Here is a 20,038-nt window from a genome sequence, read left to right as displayed (position 1 = left end):
CACTGCCAGAAAAGGGTTATTTTGAAACACTCTGGAAAGCTTTACAGATTGAAAGTGTCAGTGCCAGCACTTCTCAAAAAAAAAAAAGTTTGTTGATGCTATAATGTGTACAACTGCAGTATGGAGTACTGAAGAGCCAAGAAGAGAGAGGGGGAAGCAAGTTTGGTGTTGGTGACTGATTTACCATTATCAATTTAATTGCATGATGTTCGTTATGAGCATTCCATTCCTAGCTAATGCAGAACGTTTCATCTCATATTCCATAGAGGCTAGGGAATCCAGCCAAAATTACTGAGGGTGAGAGAGACTGTCAGCTAAAATGATTCCAAAAGTTTCAGTACTCCTGAACCTGGCAAATAAGCCTCCTGCCCACAGAAATTCCTCTTAACATCTGGTGCTATGATCGTATGTGCACATACACAAAGACAGGAGATTGCATGCCCAATTGTATAAAGAGCAACGTTCAAATTCTATATTATTAAGGCTGCAACGCTTGAGTGGTACGTTCATGTCAGTGGAACTCTTCAACGAAATTATAGCATACATTATACAGTTTCCTGGGTATATTATGTTAAATACATGGGAAGTGGGGGGGAAATCAAAAGAAAATAGCTTGATAATTCAGAAGTGCTGCTTCAGTTGGAGAAGCTCAGCATGTTACAATCATTATGAACGAAATCACATTGCAAAACAAATGAAACTGGCTTGAAAACTTTCTCCTGCAGATCCTCACTAATTCTCTTTGCTAATCTGCAAACCCATTAACCCTGACACACAAAAACGCTCACCTACTTTCAAGTGAGATTCAATACGCGAGTGCCACAGTGAGGTCTCTCATTAATGAGGCTTTAATACTTTTATTTACGATAACATTTCACAATATCCTAATCAATGCAGTGTGTAAAACAACCCACACCTGACGAGTAAAGTATCCTTGATTTTTTTATCATCTTCTTTTATTTACTATTCATCCAGGGTCCAATTGTATAACTGTTACTCACTGCTGAGCACTTACTCATGTGACTAGTCCCACTGACTTTAGTATGACTTCCTGTCTTCCTGCATAAGTATTGCTCACAATTATGCCCTGATTTGGCAATCCAAAATTCATTAAATTTAATTGAAAGACTCTTATTGACTTATCATAGAATCACAGAACTGGAAGGGACCTCGAGAGGTCATCTAGTCCAGTCCCCTGCACTCATGGCAGGACTAAGTATCATCTAGACCATCCCTGACAGGTGTTTGTCTAACCTGCTTCAAAGGGTTTGGGTCAGTCCCAATACTGTTTTAGGCTTTGCTTGCTTCATTAGAAAAAAAATACTAATGATTATCTAAGTAATTTTGTTAAAACAGAAGAATGTTTATGGGAGCTTAGCTTTCATGAGACTTTCCAACATCTTTTGTTTGACCAGTATAATAAGCATATGGGAGATAACCATGGAGAGAAAAAAATAGAATTTAAGATGTCCTTTTTCAAATTGGACTTGTCTATTAATTAATCTTTTCTGAAGTGTATTATTTACAAACAGGAAATATAACTACCTGTTGTGTTATATTTTTTCTAACTGAAAAATGTCACAAATCACTCAGTTTTTCTGATCTCAGCCTTTAATGAAAATTAAATTTATAAAAACAAAGACCATCGGCGAGATTATGGATTAATTTTCTTCTGAGTGAAAGGAACAGCAGGAGGAAACTTGTGTTGTGATTAAAAATGACATCATGCTGCTGCCTGCAAACCAGCAGAGTTTTAAAAAATCATGGGAAAAGCAGCTTGAGTGAAAAGGGAGGGGGAAGATTAAATTTTTGAAGAACAATTAGCTTTACAAATACTATTGCAAACAAATTGTGAGTTGAATTGTAAAAGCAAATCTTTAACAAAAACATTACAAATAGTTTTAGAAACACATAATGAAGCTACACACATATCTGATGGTTCTGAAGCTACTACAAACTGTAACTTAGATCTTATATCCATAGTTACTGATATTTACTTAGGCCTTGATCCCGCATAGACTTACACACATACTGATTTTCACACTATATGTATTTCCACTGACTCTGATGGAATAAAGTTAAGCATGTGTGTAAAACTTAGCAGGACTGGGGCCTTAAACTGATATTTTCAAATGAGCTTATATGAGCTGGGTACCTACCCTTTGGCTCATTGAAAATCCCAGTCTGAAGATATGAAGTGTTAATTATTTCAACTTTTAAAATGTCTTTATGTATAAAAGTACTTCACGAAAAGATGTCACTCAGGTCTGGATCTAGGGAATTCTTCAGCTCCAGGTAAACTGGCAGGCATTTGACCCAGCTGGTCCACAGTCAGCCAAAGAAAAAAAAAAGTATCGAATATTTTCCTGCCTTACGTATCTGACTGTTCTATTTGAACTGGTGTCATTAAAATCTTGACATTTATTGCTGGGAGTTGATATGTTTACACGGTCTCAGAATTCCATATTCTAAGTGGAAGTGAACATAATTATTTTAATTAAGAGCTGTGTGGGACATTACACTCCATATTCTTCATAGAAATATTGTTATGATAGGAATATGGCATAACTAAGATATGTTTTATGCAAGATGGGTCATGTGAGATATCTTTGGAAAGATTATGATGGAATGTGTTTATCCAATTTGTATGCATGTTTCATTTCTGTATCTGGAGTTAGGAATATTAACTATGTAAAAATTACAACTGTGTTTTCACCTGGGAAACGCCCACTAGACAGTAGACAAAGAGCCTGGACGAGCCATTAAGGAGAACAATCGAACTTTGAAAATGCTAACCTCACTCCTTCCTGAGAAGTTTACTGGGATGCTGCATTGACACTGCAGGGTCAGGTGATTGTGTCACCTGGTACTGGACAATGTCTTAGCTTGCTGGTACTTTTCCACTGTAGGGGGATGGGGATCAAACAAAGGATTCCCGCCTAAGGTAAATCCTTTTTAAGGCTGGGGAGGGGGTTAATCTGGTCTCTCCTCCATTGTCTGCCCAGGAAGGAAGACTGCAAAAAACTCCTGGAGGGAAAAGCAGGCTGAGACAGGGGTCCAATCTGTAAAGAGAAATAACTCTAAGCTACAGAAACTCTACAACTTGCCTAAAACAACATTGAGTGTGAGAAATTACATTTTGTAACCTGTTTCTTGAGTGTATTAAGCCTAGTTTGTGTGTTTTGTTTTATTTGCTCAGTAATCGGCTTTGTTCTGTTTGCTGTCCCTTATAATCACTTAATTTACCTTTTGTAGTTAATAAACTTATTTCTTGTTCATTTCAAAATCCAGTTTGTGCAATTCATATCAGGGGGGTAGGAGGGGACAGAAAACTGTGCATATTTCTCTCCACATTGAGGGAGAGGGCAAAGGCGAATTATTATGAGCTTGCGCTGTGCAGATCTTTCTATACAGCGCAAGACAATATTATTTTGGGTTTATACCCCAAAGGAGGTGTGCACGTGAGTGCTGGGCGAATCTCCGAGCTGAACCCTCTCACACAGAGCTGACTTCAATCTGTGTCTGCAGCTGGGTGTGGCCTTATCCATGTATGTGTGCTAGTGAAGGCTTGAGGGCCTGGCACAGCAAAGACAGGGTGAGGAAGCCCAAGCTGGTTGAATAGGCGGATGCAGTGGGACCCCAGCACATCAGGTGGCATCCTGGACTCAGGGTCCAACCTGTCACACTGTGCATATGAACTTTACCGGTGTAGTTCAAGCAGAGGGCAGCAGATGTTGAGGACACCTGGAAACAGACAGGCCAAACTGATGTGTAGGAGAGCATTCAGAAGCAATTTAGAGCTTTAGATATCTGATTCAAAAGATTTGGCACTACCTTTATTGACCTCCCAGAAGAGCTTCCACTGAAGTTAGAGTCTCGTTAGAGTTGGTATGGCAACCCCCATCTTTTTATGTTCTCTGTATGTGTATATATATATATATATATATATATATATATATATATATATATATATATATATATATATATATATATATATATATATATATATATATATATATATATATATATATATATATACATACACACACACACACACACACACACATCTTCCTACTGTATTTTCCACTCCATGCATCTGATGAAGTGGGTTTTAGCCCATGAAAGCTTATGCCCAAATAAATTTGTTAGTCTCTAAGGTGCCACAAGTATTCCTCGTTCTTTTTACTGGAGGAGGGACAACTATGATCTGCCTTGCAAATTTGTCCTGTAAGGAATTCTTGCCAAGTGTTTGAAACTGTCCTCCCACTCCATCTCAGTCTTCGTTAGGGCTCAGCTTGATGTCCCCTGAAGTCAACAGGAGTCTTTCCATTGACTTCATTGGGCATTGGAGCAGACCCTTTCAGTACTGCCTTAACTCCTTGGGCTAAATGGAATTTGCCAGAGTTATGGTATTACATGTTTGCCTACATCACCACTCACCCAGCCTCTGTATCACTCCCTCAAAATATGAGGGGAGAGGGGGAAGGAAGAGTTATAATTTAACATTTTTATTAAATGAGGTCCCTTGATGCATGTGTATTAATTGAACTGGAAATAGAAGTTAAAGAGAATTAATGCATGTATAGTACAGCACAGTACTTACTAATGAGGCACATAGGAATTTCATTCACTGTTCCATAACAAAACATTCATATATCTACATATTGATGAATTAGTGCTTGGGCTCTGAATGATGTAGGTCCTGCAAAGACAGGCTTTGTTGTCTGAGATAATTGACCTAGAATTAGTTAAGACTCTTAAACTAAGCCAAGGGATGTTAACTTAATTAAAATGTCCCAATGATACAATAATCCCCTGCTTAGACTTACAGTATTGCCATTATATTCAATTTTATATCTACTGTTATTTATTTTGATGGTTTTGAATTTTACACATGGGAAAGTTGCTGAGGCTTTACAGTAAAGTATTTAAACATCCCTACAGTGCTATTAAAACCTTCTTTTCCTCCTTCCAATCCTTTCTCTAAAATAACTTCTTTTGACTGTCTCTCCAGTGTAGATCTGTACTCCTGCATCTGCTTAATATATATTTTAAATATGTTATCTAATATACATTAACTGTATGTACATATACAGTATTATAAAAAAGTGGAATTAAAATTATGCATATAATATGAAAATAAGAAATCTTCATAACTTTATATGCCTTCCTCTTGCTCTTACCACTTGCTTGATGCCAACTGTCCATTTATCATGTCATATATAACCTGGATTGTAAGCTCCTCAGGAGGGACTCTTTCTGTCTGTAAGGGTCCATACCTGCAGAAAATTTGCAGATGTGAATAAAGTTGCTCATGTCAACAGTCACACATACGGGTTGGGTCCAAAACCCATTGAAGTCACTGGGAATATTTCCATCAATTTCAATGAGCTTTGAATTAGCCCCATGTGTAACGTTGCTCAAGTCAACAAGTATTTTGCAGGATTGGGCTATAAGTTATTATTGTGTATTTGGCAATATTGTAATCACTTTCCAAATATACAGGAATACATATGGAAGGATTTTCCTTTTAACAACTGGTTCCTGTCCCATTTCCCTTAAGGATTGACAGCAAGACTTTTCAATGGCTTCTTTTCATTGTCATTTTAAAAAAGCTGTGGCATTACTCCAGCACTTACCATGGCTTTATACACCCGAAGATCTCCAGATATATAGAAAGTCCTGGACTACTATATAATTATGAAGAGTATCTTTATAATGTCCATGGGATTCTCTAGTCTAGCCAAAAACTCAAAAGGTAATAACAAAATGTTTTTTAAGTACATCAGAAGCAGGAAGCCTGCTAAACAACCAGTGGGGCCCCTGGACGATCGAGATACAAAAGGAGCACTTAAAGACGATAAAGTCATTGCGGAGAAACTAAATGAATTCTTTGCTTCAGTCTTCATGGCTGAGGATGTTAGGGAGATTCCCAAACCTGAGCCAGCTTTTGTAGGTGACAAATGTGAGGAATTGTCACAGATTGAGGTGTCACTAGAGGAGGTTTTGGAATTAATTGATAAACTTAACATTAACAAGTCACTGGGACCAGATGGCATTCACCCAAGAGTTCTGAAAGAACTCAAATGTGAAATTGTGGAACTACTAACTATGGTTTGTAACCTGTCCTTTAAATCGGTTTCTGTACCCAATGACTGTAAGACAGCTAATGTAACGCCAATATTTAAAAAGGGCTCTAGAGGTGATCCTGGCAATTACAGACCGGTAAGTCTAACGTCAGTAATGGGCAAATTAGTTGAAACAATCGTCAAGAATAAAATTGTCAGACACATAGAAGAACATAAATTGTTGGGCAAAAGTCATGTGTACAAGGGGGATCCAGTGGACATAGTGTACTTAGATTTCCAGAAAGCCTTTGACAAGGTCCCTCACCAAAGGCTCTTATGTAAATTAAGTTGTCATGGGATAAGAGGGAAGATCCTTTCATGGATTGAGAACTGGTTAAAAGACAGGGAACAAAGGGTAGGAATAAATGGTAAATTTTCAGAATGGAGAGGGGTAACTAGTGGTGTTCCCCAAGGTCAGTCCTAGGACCAATCCTATTCAACTTATTCATAAATGATCTGGAGAAAGGGGTAAAAAGTGAGGTGGCAAAGTCTGCAGATTATACTAAACTGCTCAAGATAGTTAAGACCAAAGCAGACTGTGAAGTAATATGATGGGGGCTAATTTAGCTACAACTAATCAGGAAAAAGATCTTGGAGTCATCGTCAATAGTTCTCTGAAGACATCCACGCAGTGTGTGCAGCGGCAGTCAAAAAAGCAAACAGGATGTTAGGAATCATTAAAAAGGGGATAGAGAATAAGATGGAGAATATCTTATTGCCCTTCTATAAATCCATGGTACGCACACATCTTGAATACTGCGTACAGATGTGATCTCCTCATCTCAAAAAAGATATACTGGCATTAGAAAAGGTTCAGAGAAGGGCAACTAAAATGATTAGGGGTTTGGAACGGGTCCCATATGAGGAGAGATTAAAGAGGTTAGGACTTTTCAGCTTAGAAAAGAGGAGACTAAGGGGGGGATATGATAGAGGTATATAAAATCATGAGTCATGTGGAGAAAGTGAATAAGGAAAAGTTATTTACTTGTTCCCATAATATAAGAACTAGGGGCCACCAAATGGGCAGCAGGTTTAAAACAAATAAAAGGAAGTTCTTAGAATCATAGAATAGAATATCAGGGTTGCAAGGGACCTCAGGAGGTCATCTAGTCCAACCCCCTGCTCAAAGCAGGACCAATTCCCAACTAAATCATCCCAGCCAGGGCTTTGTCAAGCCTTACCTTAAAAACCTCTAAGGAAGGAGATTCCACCACCTCCCTAGGTAACCCATTCCAGTGCTTCACTACCCTCCTAGTGAAAAAGTTTTTCCTAATATCCAACCTAAACCTCCCACACTGCAACTTGAGACCATTACTCCTTGTTCTGTCATCTGGTACCACTGAGAACAGTCTAGATCCATCTTCTTTGGAACCCCCTTTCAGGTAGTTGAAAGCAGCTATCAAATCCCCCCTCATTCTTCTCTTCTGCAGACTAAACAATCCCAGTTCCCTCAGCCTCTCCTCATAAGTCATGTGCTCCAGACCCCTAATCATTTTTGTTGCCCTCCGCTGGACTCTTTCCAATTTTTCCACATCCTTCTTGTAGTGTGGGGCCCAAAACTGGACACAGTACTCCAGATGAGGCCTCACCAATGTCGAATAGAGGGGAATGATCACGTCCCTCGATCTGCTGGCAATGCCCCTACTTATACAGCCCAAAATGCCGTTAGCCTTCTTGGCAACAAGAGCACACTGTTGATTCATATCCAGCTTCTCGTCCACTGTGACCCCTAGGTCCTTTTCTGCGGAACTGCTTCCTAGCCATTCGGTCCCTAGTCTGTAACAGTGAATGGGATTCTTCCGTCCTAAGTGCAGGACTCTGCACTTGTCCTTGTTGAACCTCATCAGGTTTCTTTTGGCTCAATCCTTTAATTTGTCTAGGTCCCTCTGTATCCTATCCCTACCTTCCAGCATATCTACCACTCCTCCCAGTTTAGTGTCATCTGCAGTCCACGTCATCCTCCAGATCGTTAAAGATATTGAACAAAACCGGCCCCAGGACCGACCTTTAGGGCACTCCGCTTGAAACTGGCTGCCAACTAGACATGGAGCCAATGATCACTACCTGTTGAGCATGATGATCTAGCCAGCTTTCTATCCACCTTATAGTCCATTCATCCAGCGCATACTTCTTTAACTTGCTGGCAAGAATACTGTGGTAGACCGTAACAAAAGCTTTGCTAAAGTCAAGGAATAACACATCCACTGCTTTCCCCTCATCCATAGACCCAGTTATCTCCTCATAGAAGGCAATTAGGTTAGTCAGGCATGACTTGCCCTTGGTGAATCCATGCTGACTGTTCCTGATCATTTTCCTCTCTAAGTGCTTCAGAATTGATTCCTTGAGGACCTGCTCCATGATTTTTCCAGGGACTGAGGTGAGGCTGACTGGCCTGTAGTTCCCCGGATCCTCCTTCTTCCCTTTTTTAAAGATGGGTACTACATTAGCCTTTTTCCAGTCATCCGGGACCTCCCCCGATCGCCATGATTTTTCAAAGATAATGGCCAATGGCTCTGCAATCACATCTGCCAACTCCTTTAGCACCCTCGGATGCAGCACATCCAGCCCCATGGACTTGTGCTCGTCCAGTTTTTCTAGTCCCGAACCACTTCTTTCTCCAAAGAGGGCTGGTCACTTCCTCCCCACACTGTGCTGCCCAGTGCAGCAGTCTGGGAGCTAACCTTGTTTGTGAAGACAGAGGCAAAAAAAGCATTGAGTACATTAGCTTTTTCCACATCCTCTGTCACTAGGTTGCCTCCCTCATTCAGTAACGGGCCCACACTTTCCTTGACTTTCTTCTTGTTGCTAACATACCTGAAGAAACCTTTCTTGTTACTCTTAACATCTCTTGCTAGCTGCAACTCCAAGTGTAATTTGGCCTTCCTGATTTCACTCCTGCATGCCTGAGCAATATTTTTATACTCCTCCCTGGTCATTTGTCCAATCTTGCACTTCTTGTAAGCTTCTTTTTTGCGTTTAAGATCAGCAAGGATTTCACTGTTAAGCCAAGCTGGTCGCCTGCCATATTTATTATTCTTTCTACCCATCGGGATGTTTTTTTCCTGCAACTTCAATAAGGATTCTTTAAAATACAGCCAGCTCTCCTGGACTCCTTTCCCCTTCATGTTATTCTCCCAGGGGATCCTGCCCATCAGTTCCCTGAGGGACTCAAAGTCTGCTTTTCTGAAGTCCAGGGTCTGTATTCTGCTGCTCTCCTTTCTTCCTTGTGTCAGGATCCTGAACTCGACCATCTCATGGTCACTGCCTCCCAGGTTCCCATCCACTTTTGCTTCCCCTACTAATTCTTCCCGGTTTGTGAGCAGCAGGTCTAGAAGAGCTCTGCCCCTAGTTGGTTCCTCCAGCACTTGCACCAGGAAATTGTCTCCTACACTTTCCAAAAACTTCCTGGATTCACACAGCGCACAGTCAACTTGTGGAACTCCTTGCCTGAGGAGGTTGTGAAGGCTAGGACTATAACAGGGTTTAAAAGAGAACTGGTTAAATTCATGGAGGTTAAGTTCATTAATGGCTATTAGCCAGGATGGGTAAAGAATGGTGTCCCTAGCCTCTGTTTGTCAGAGGGTGGTGATGGACAGCAGGAGAGAGTTCACTTGATCATTACCTGTTAGGTTCACTCCCTCTGGGGCACCTGGCATTGGACACAGTCAGTAGACAGGATACTGGGCTGGATGGACCTTTGGTCTGACCCAGTACGGCCATTCTTATGTTCTATTCCTGAGCACATAGAAACTGCGGTCTGCCTTGATAGCAGTGAAAAAGATTCCCTATATGCAAGCAAAAGACACCAACAAAAGAGCTTCATCTGCCATGTGTATTTAAAGATCCATATAACACCTACCAGGCCACAATTTTATGGAGACTTCAAAATCATATGCAAAAGGACCTGTTTGATTTTGTACCTATATTTTTACACGTTGTTGACATGACTGGATGCATCAGTCAGGTGAAAATGGCTAGTTAGGCACTTTGCTAGCCATTTGTATGTGAAATCAGGTGATTTATAACAACTGTGTATGCAAATTTGAGTATGAAAGTCAGCCCTCCACTTTTTAAAAAAGTCTCCCTAAATAAGCTTTCACATTGCTGCAAATAGGAATTTCTGACCCTTCAGAATCTATTTTTATTACCTACCCTGGGTCTTGAGGTTTTGTGTGTGTGTGTGTGTGGGGGGGGGGGGGGTTAGTTCTCCAGCAAAAGTCAACAGTACAAGCATACACAAATCCAGCCTGTTTTCTCAAATCAAGAATAAAAGAAAATCCAATAAAACATCATGATCAGTGCCTATAGATTACAGAACTACTTTTTTCAGGCCATTTTTAAAAAGAAAATCTCATTCAGTGTAATAGAAAAATTGAATACATCCTTTGAAATTTAGAGGCCGAATAAGAAATTGTTTATCTACTATACGACCTCTAAGAAGGGTATCCAATTAACAAGGCCTTTGTGAGCTATGTCAGAGTTTATCTGCTGGTTATCTTGGTCTGCAGTGATGCTGATGGAATGTGAGATAATAAGCCCCAGTCTCTCCAAGTAAAACTCAATCCCAAACCTCTTCCAGAACAAAAACAAAAGCCATTCTGTGGCCACCAGAAACCTGATTAATTGAGAGTGACATTGTGGGTCTAGTACTGGTGACCCAATGAGTGGGTCTCGCCCTGAAGGTTTAAAGTCTCATGTCCTTCCAAGGCAGTAGTCAAACATGCAACAAAATTGCCTAGTTAACTGACATTAACCGACTTCTGTTTACAAATTTCAGGATCACATATGGTCTGCCCATTGTTTGGCACAGAAAGTCACAATCAGAATTGGCACTCCAAGCTGCTGACAGATTGCCAACCCCGGTGCAGATGGTGGCAGCTCAAGAATGCTAATTACCAATGACATTAATGATGAGGTAACCTGTCTTGCTTCAGATAATAAACAGATGGAATGTGTTTCCTATTAAAAATTAAGATAACAAGTTATTTAGCTTTAATGTTAGACAGTAACAGAACTAAATTATCTGTTCTGTGGGGAAATTTGTTTTCCACTAATTGCTATAAACAATCAATAAAAGAATTATTACTGGCATTATCCCACTGGGAACAGAAGCAATGGAGTCAAAGTCAATTAGTTTCCTATAGTACAATGCACTCAGATGGAAAGAATAAAAAAAAAAAAAAATCAAACTATCAAGTATGTGCTTGCAGTAACAAAAAAGGGTTTGTGAGGTCTAGGCAGTGTTTCCACATACCTAGTGGTTTTTGTGTATCTCTGGAGTTTCCAGTTTTATTTTGGAGGCTTCCAAAAAGGATTTAATACATATATCATTGTCTCCTTTGATCTCAAAAGGCCCTCTTTTACCAGAACGCTATGGTTTTGAGCCTTTAAAAGTCATGACCAAGAAGCCCCAATAAGTACAGCTAATAGCCCAGTTTTAGTTTTTTCATTCCTCCATGATGGAAAATGTTATCAATGTGGAAAAACTTCAGGGCTCCAAGAGTTTAGTGAAGTCCTATCCAGGGTTTCTCAAACTTCATTGCACCATGACCCCCTTCTGATAACAAAAATTACTACAGGACCCCAGGAGAGGGGAACGAAGCCTGAGCCCGCCCTAGCCCTGCTGCCGTGGGGGAGGGTGCGGAGGGCAGGGGCAAAGCCCAAGCCCAAGCCCAAGGGCTTCAGCCCCAGGCAGGGGGCCTGTAACCTGAGCCCAGCCACCTCAGGCTTCAGCTTTGGTCCCAGGTGGCAGGGCTCAGGCTCTGGCCCCGGGCCCCAGTAAGTCTAATGCCAGACCTGGCGACCCCATTAAAAAGGGGTCAGGACCTACTTTGGGGTCCCGATCCACAATTTGAGAACTACTGTCCTATACCAATGGTAGAAACCTTCACCATACTTCACTTCCTGCTGTCTGCCCCTCTACCATGATGCTCAGTAACAACTATGTTCTGGAGAACAGGAAAAAATAAGTCTCGGAGGTAGGCCTTCCACATGATGGAGTGCAATGCAATTTTTCTGTTACATTAGAATTGCAAGAAGGAACATTTAGCAAAGTGATCCATTTAGATATTGTAACTAATATCTCTTGAGTCTAGGGCAAGTGAACAAAAATGAAGGGTGGCCCATATGACAATAGTAGGTGAGCACCTGGGGTATATTTACATTTTTAACAGACTATTACAGTAACTTGTCATTATTGTCTCATCTGTCTCTCTTAACTAACCCCAAATACAAGGGCCGTTGTTTATTTAATAACCAAATTTACCCGTTCTACATAAACCTGGAGTTATTACTGCAAGTTGTCAGATACAGCAGTGGTTCTCAACCAGGGATCCAGGTTTCAGGGGGTCTGCCAAGCAGGGCCAGTGTTAGACTCTCTGGGGTCCAGGGCAGAAAGCTGAGGCCCCACTGCATGGAGCTAAAACCCTGGGCCCTGAGCTGAAGCTGGGAGCTGAAGCCAAAGCCTGAGCAACTTAGCTTCATGGGGGCCCCTGTGGCATGGGGCCCCAGGCAACTGCCGTGCTTGCTACCCCCTAACGCTAGCCCTGACTTTTATAAGCAGAAAACCAGTTATTGTGGCACAGGTGGACCATGGAGTTTTTATAGCATGGTTGGGGGGGGCCTCAAAAAGAAAAAAAAGATTAAGAACCCCTGAGATACAGTGTACTGAATCATGAAACTGGGATTACACTTTTTACATAATCAAAGGACTCAAAAGTCCACATTACTTCATGTTTTCCTACTGTAATACACTTCACTGTATTGCTCAGTTGGGTCCATGCCATATAATTTATAGGCTAATGGCATACATCTTGACCTGAAAGGTTAAGATCTATGGATTCATCTTAATTTCAGTCAGGCAAGTATGCATGGAGCTTTCCGTGAGTCAATACCAGGGGGTTAACTTCTCCCTTGGGCTGAGCTCAGGACTACCGCAATAAGACATGGTTAAGAAGCCAGAATGCTTTTGCAAAGCCCAGTTGAATGACAGTGCTTTTTTTCCTGAAATCATGCCATCAGGACATTTTTCCTGCTCAGGTTTATTTTTTCTGCCATTATGTCCCTAATTTTACATTGGACAAAATTGCTGACCACCCAAGATCTTAATGCACAAAGCAGTTATATTCTGCAGTGAGGTAATGTTGTATTTGAAAACACATTATCTCCCAGTTTCTGTTTTACATTGTTGCATACAGAAAAGTCAATTGACTTTCCCATGCAAGCACAATCTCAAAAGCATGCAAAAACTTTTGTTAAAGGGCTACCTATTTATTCCATGAGTTAGCAGAACAACAAGACAGCCTATTTAGAAGTGAGCAACAGTGAATGGCTGATCTGGGCTAGGAAAGGTTTACATGTATAGTCACAGTCTCCTTTATTCATAGCTTGTAAACAGCAGACAAGCCCTAAAGCCACTAATTTAGTGCCACATTAAAACTCACTCTGTTTTTTTAACATTTGCCTCTGGCAAAGTCAAGTTCTGGTGACCATTTTTTTTGGGGGGGGGGGGGGCGCAATATAGGACACTGGTTCAATGCGACCTGGGTCCTGGATCGTAAATGTCTAGAACAAAGCAAAAGGATGCAGTCTGTCAGCAGCCTTGGTTAAGGAAATATAGAGGGGAGTCTTAGAACAGTCAAAGATGTTTTGTCTTCAGGTCTTCTTGTGCATAGCAGAATAAAATAGGTTTGAGTTTTGTTGGAAGATGAAAATTCTCCCTTTGTTACAAAAGATTTCCCTGCTACATTGGCCTCTCTGCTGCTTAAAATGGTAAAGAAATTTCTTTTAGACACTAAGACATCCCAATGTCACACAATGAAGGAAATGATGCTACTACAATTCTCAGTATTTCTCCACAATCAAGCTCTCTTGGATAACTTGCCACAGAAATAACTGTGAATATTCCCTTCTTGATACATGTGTAACACCCATTAGTTATTTGTAAACAGAAGTTTCACATACCTATTAAGAGGAGAATGTACACCTACCTATATGAAATAGAAATCAGATACACGTGGGAAAATCATACTTAGACTATCTTGGTGATCTACCTTTTTATTTTTTAATATAGTGGCCTACCAAATTAAAAGAACCTCTATAAGTTCCTCTTCTCCTTTCAGTAAGCACAAATTTTGTACTCCTTAGGATTCTGTAGTATAGATTAGATATTTTCTTCCTGTGATATTACAAAGGCAAAATTCTATAGAATGTCAAATGAGTTCTTAAAAATCTATTCTCTGCTTCATACCCATCTAGTTATACAAGCCCAAGTCCTGCTTTATGGGAGTTGTACCCATGCAATTGAAAAGTCCACAACAGTTGCACAAATGTAATTTTGAGCAGAGTTTGGCTTATGATCTGAGTAAAATACACTTGATGTTAAACATTTAATAAACAAAACTGGAATCCTAAAACCTTATCAGTTATATAGGGCATTCCAGGCACACAGGAATGTTGTCTAATTAAAGTTACTCTTAAACTACTAGAAGTAGTATGTCAGCACCCATCCTATACTTTTTATTTTCCCTTCCATAACCAGGAAACAGTATATATGTGTTTATAAGGATAGAACAAAATTTTCTCTCATGCTTTATGCTGCCTGGGTCATCTGAAATGCAAAGAGTAGAATTAAATTCCTGAAAATAGTAAACAGTTCATCCCTCTCAGTGCTCTCTGCTAGATTTCACTACACACAATGCAGTAATTGCTTTTGCTTGACTTGTTCAAACAGCCATTTTCATGATTTGACAGTTGGGGCACTAATATATTTATGCCCTTGGTAATCGGCCAGCATTGCTTGTAATTAGGTGCAAAGTTAATTAAGTGCAATACATCTAATAACTGCCTGCCAGTAGTTATAAAGTTTGACTTAATGCATGAACTGTCAAGGTGTCAGAATGGTGTGTTTAAAAAGTAAGTTGCTACGATAAAAACAATCCTGTGAACAATGCATAGAAAAGTGTAATGAGTCAGTTGAGAAAAGGTAAAATTATTCAATCTCAGCTACCTCCAATATTGGGGAAAGGCTCCCAGATCCAACATGGTAAATTATATCTTAATTCGATGGACTCCAAAGTCCAAACCAATAAGTTTCCTATCTTATAGCCAGTGCTTGGAAAGTCCTAATAACAAATATGTCTAAAGACTAGGTACATATTAGAATTTATTAAAAAACAAACTGTTAGTAAGAGATATTAAGTTTAAAACTTGATGGAATGTATATATGGGAAGCTGGAAAGAGCTAAGAAGGTCCATATATGTTTGGTTAAATACATTTATGGAACAGATCGTTTTGTTTTATAACAGATAATTTTAACCTCAATACTGTTTACTATGCAAATTACATTTAATCACCTGACTCTTCGTCTGCTGAGTATGGTAAAACTTTGTTCACTGAAAATATTTGTAATAATTTTTGAAATAATAATGCACTTTAGTTATTTTTCAGCTACTAATCTTAGTGATGCCATTTTTCATTTGGGAAAGCCTGGCCCCTCCCCAATCCTACTCATCACATTATATTGCTTTTACCCACCCCTCTCCAGTTAAAATATTTAATTTCCAAGGACTAATCATGTTTGGTGCTACCCAGGTCTCTAGCTCTAGAAATTCAAGATAAATGCACTGTCAGCTGAATTAACTGACCAGTTTTTCCTATCTGAAGCCAGCAAAACTCACTATACTTTACCCATAAAACAGAAATAAAAGTACTGTAGCTCCACCCTGTATAAACAGAGTAATAAATAGAGCCACCTAGCTCCTCCTCCTTGAGCTAGTGTATCATCAGGATACATCAATGAATTATAAACAGATTAGGCAACTATAAATTTGACCTAAAGGGCCTGATTTTCTAAATTGTCTATACACAGTTGCACACCTTACTGATGCATGCAGTTACTGTGAATGTATGTGAAAACAGGCAGTATGATGCACAGCTAGTGTGAGCTGTTACCTGCACTTTTTAACAACACTTAGATTATTACTAAATTAGCATATGAGCATACAAATTGGGTATGCCGGACACTGAGTCTAGAAAATTACACCCGAACTGTCTTTCCATGTTTTCAGGGGAAAAACCGACAACATCGAAAGGGCCTGATCCAAATAGACAACTAATATGAAGGGCCTGATCCTGTCAGCTCTCCATATGTGGAAGTCTAACTGAAGTCAACGGAAGATCTGCACATATAGGACTTGCAGGACAGCGCCCGATACCTTCCAAAGCAACCTACAATCAAGGACAAATTACTTATCCAAGTGTATTCACTGAACAAAGCTTGTTCTTTTCAAAAATACATTACAAAAATCCATGTAGATAAACTAATCTGTGTGGTTAGCTGGTATAAACTGATATTTGATCTAGGAAATTATGCTAGAGATTGACATGAAATTCATAATGCTTGTTGTGTGGTGCCCGATGACAAAGGTAAATGCTAATAGCTCTGAAATTCTAATGATTGTCAAAGTACTCTTCTGAGCTTTGATTAGGACTTGTGTTGTGCAATTATGCCTTTCTATAATTACTGGAAATTACCATCATGATATTATTCTCATTTTTCTTTTTATTCCTCTGAAATTGTAGAAATTTCCTGCAGCTAAAAATGGATTTCATTTGCATTACTACAAGCTTTGATTGTTTAATGAAAAATAATTTCATGCAAACCCTCATATTAAATTGTCCTTTTTAATTTTTTTCAGTTGTCAACATTATATTGAAGTGCTCCTTTTTTCATTTACTATTTGGTTTTATTATCACTAACTGTGCCCCTGCTTTATGTGGTATTGTTGAGAAAAGGAAATAACAAAAGGCACTTTTATTTATATTTACCTGCTAAGCTTGGAATTCCCACCCTGTACTAGCCACCCACATATTCAATTTTCTTTTAAATCTCTCCTTAGAACGCTTTCTGTGAGGTCTACGTATGCTAACCCTTGTCAGCAAAACCACTATCACTAACTCATATTAAAAGAAAACAAGAGATATTCTAAAGGGGCAATCTAGGTCCTGTTAAAGTCAAGGGGAAAGCTCCCAATGGGCCCAGGATCATGCCCTAAATTAAACACTGCCCTTCAGATCTCCCAGGTTATTCAAGTGTCCAAATTTTGCCTTCTGTTGAGATTGTAAACTCCTTGGGGCATGGACCGTGTCTTCTTTTGTACGTTGCACAGCAAGCAGCACACTGCAGCCACTTCAATAAATCCATACATACATCAATAACAACAAAACAGTATGAGGCTTTCCTAATCACCCTTCTCTATTCCCCCTCAATCCCTTTTGGTGAAACATAATGCCTTTTCTGCTAATCCTGTTTTGGATCAAATCCTAGTCACGACAAGTCCCTTGACTCCAATGGGAATGCTAACGGGACTACCTTTATAAATCAAACAGGCAGGGATGGCCCTCTTCCTACTAAATGCTAAATGGCTATTCTGGAAAATTGTTTCCTCTTACTTCTCCACAAACTCAAGTCCCTTCAGCCACATAAAGGACAAAGTCTGCACTAGTGTACAAAAGAGAAGGGGATTCATAGATTCCAAGGCTATATAACACAGGCCATAGAACTTCCACAAAATAATTCCTAGAGTGTATCTTTTAGAAAAACATCCAATCTTGACTTAAAAATTGTCAGTGATGGAGAATCCACCACGACCCTTGGTAAATTGTTCCAATGGTTAAACTCACTGTAAAAATTTAGGCCTCATTTCCAGTCTGAATTTGTCTAGCCTCAACTTCCAGTCATTGGATCATGTTATGCCTTCCTCTGCTAAATTGAAGAGCCCATTATTAAATACTTGTTCCCCATGTAGACACCTATAGACTGTAACCAAGTTATCCCTTAATCTTCTCATTGTTAAGATAAATAGACAGACTCAAGGAGCTCAATCTATATAAGACATGCTTTCTAATCCTTTAATCATTCTTGTGGTTCTTCTCTGAATCCTCTCCAATTTATCAACATTCTTCTTGAAAAGAAAGTGGGCACAGGGATCTTGACCTCACCCCTACACAGAGGACTGCCAGAATCCCAGTGCTTGTGGGCTCTGCCCACAAGGTGAAGAGGCTTAGTGCCCTCTGCAACACTACAGGCCACACAGGGACACCATAGTTAGCGGGGTGAGCAGTGGCCTTTCCTCTTCCATGTCCACCAGCTGTTGAATACCAGCCCATACTGAACACATGTAAAGGGTGCAGCAGTTGCCACCTCAAAGTGTGCTTCCCTCTCACTGCTGGAGGCTTTCACTCACCTCTGTCCTCCACAGACAGAATGCCTCTGGTGAGTGTGCATCTCTGCACCCAGTTCAGTGCCACCGTAGTTTTAACATTCTCAATATAGCCCTAAATGATTAAAACCAATAGCCACAATTTTCAAAAGTGCCTTCCAATTAGGGAGCCTCACTTTCTGGGTGTTTGATTTTGGGCATCTTGGGCCATATTTTCAAAGGTGCTGACTGAACCCTTTCAATCCCATTCACATCAGTTGGAGTTCTGGAGGGGCTCAGCATAGCTGCAAGTCAGGACAGGCACCGAGTTTCTAATCTGCTGGGGGGGTGCTCCCGCACCCTGCTCTGCCCTGCCCCCACCCCCGCCCCACCCCTTCCCCAAGGCCCCACCCCCACCCTGCTTCTTCCCACCCATACTCTGCCCCCACCCCGCCTCTTCCCGCCCCCACCTCGCCTCTTCCCACCACCGCCCTGCCTCTTCCCTGCCCAGTTCCGCCCCCTCCCTTGAGCATGCTGTGCCCTTATCTCCTCCCCTCTCATTCCCAACTCCTCCTGATGCCGCGAAACAGCTGATCCATGGCAAGCGGTAGGTGCTGGGATGGAGGGGGAGGTGCTGATCGGCAGGGCCCTCCAGCAGGCAGGAGGTGCTGGTGGGAGGGGGAGGTTCTGATAGGGGGGCTGCTGGTGGGTGCTCAGCACCCACCATTTTTTCCCCCATGTGTGCTGCAGCCCAGGAGGACCCACAGAGTCAGTGAGATAGAAGAAGCTGCCCAAATCCTGAACCAGCACAAGAAGATGGTCTATAGATCTATAAGTGATATTTATATATACACATACATACACACACAAGAATTTTCCTTTAAGCTATTTCTATCATTCCTTTCTATTTCTTTTTTTCCCCACAGTGTTTTTCACTCAGCTCCATTTGTCTCACCTTTCTGTTTTAAATACTTCCCCTCCACACACACCCCACATTTACTTCTAAACCCAACAAGTATGGGGCAAAATTTCATACCCATGACATTTAAATGGGTTCAAAATTAGAATGAGTTTGTCCCTGCCCATTGTGTACATTCAGGGAGAAAAGGCTGAAGCGAATGAAGAAAAACAACTGATAATCAAAATGTCTTTTCTAAGGATATACAACCCTTAAATATTTTGGTTTTCATTTTTATCAAGGATAATAGCAAATATAGAGAGAGTTATTTTGTTATGTGGAAAAAAATTGAGCCCACATTGAACATCTGCATATTGTATCTTTTGAAACAGCGCTCCAACATTAAGGTTTTATAATGATAGCTAAGGAATGTAGGGTTTTGAGGCAGTAATATATACTCTATGAAACCACAAGTAGTTCTCCTCATCTGTTTGTCAGAGTAGATATTTTTCATTGCTTCCTAGCCTCTTCCACTGAATCCTTGTTCTGTAGGGTTTTTTGTGTGTGTGTGTGTGTGTGTGTGTGTGTGTGTGTGTGTGTGTGTGTGTGTGTGTGTGTGTGTGTGTGTGTGTGTGTGTGTGTGTGTGTGTGTGTGTGTGTGTGTGTGGTTTTGACTAAAAGGGTGCATATTTGGTCATCTCTGATCTGAAATATTAGTTCTGTGTAGCCTAACACATTAGGGACTTCCAAGTGAATGAAAGCAAGTGCCATTGATGTTAACATTCACAGTCTCCCACACATTTTCCCCGAT

This window comes from Emys orbicularis, chromosome 5 (assembly GCF_028017835.1).
Source record: "Emys orbicularis isolate rEmyOrb1 chromosome 5, rEmyOrb1.hap1, whole genome shotgun sequence".
Classification (NCBI taxonomy): Eukaryota; Metazoa; Chordata; order Testudines; family Emydidae; genus Emys; species Emys orbicularis.
The sequence above is the reverse complement of the archived record's forward strand: the minus strand, read 5'-3'. Positions refer to the sequence as shown.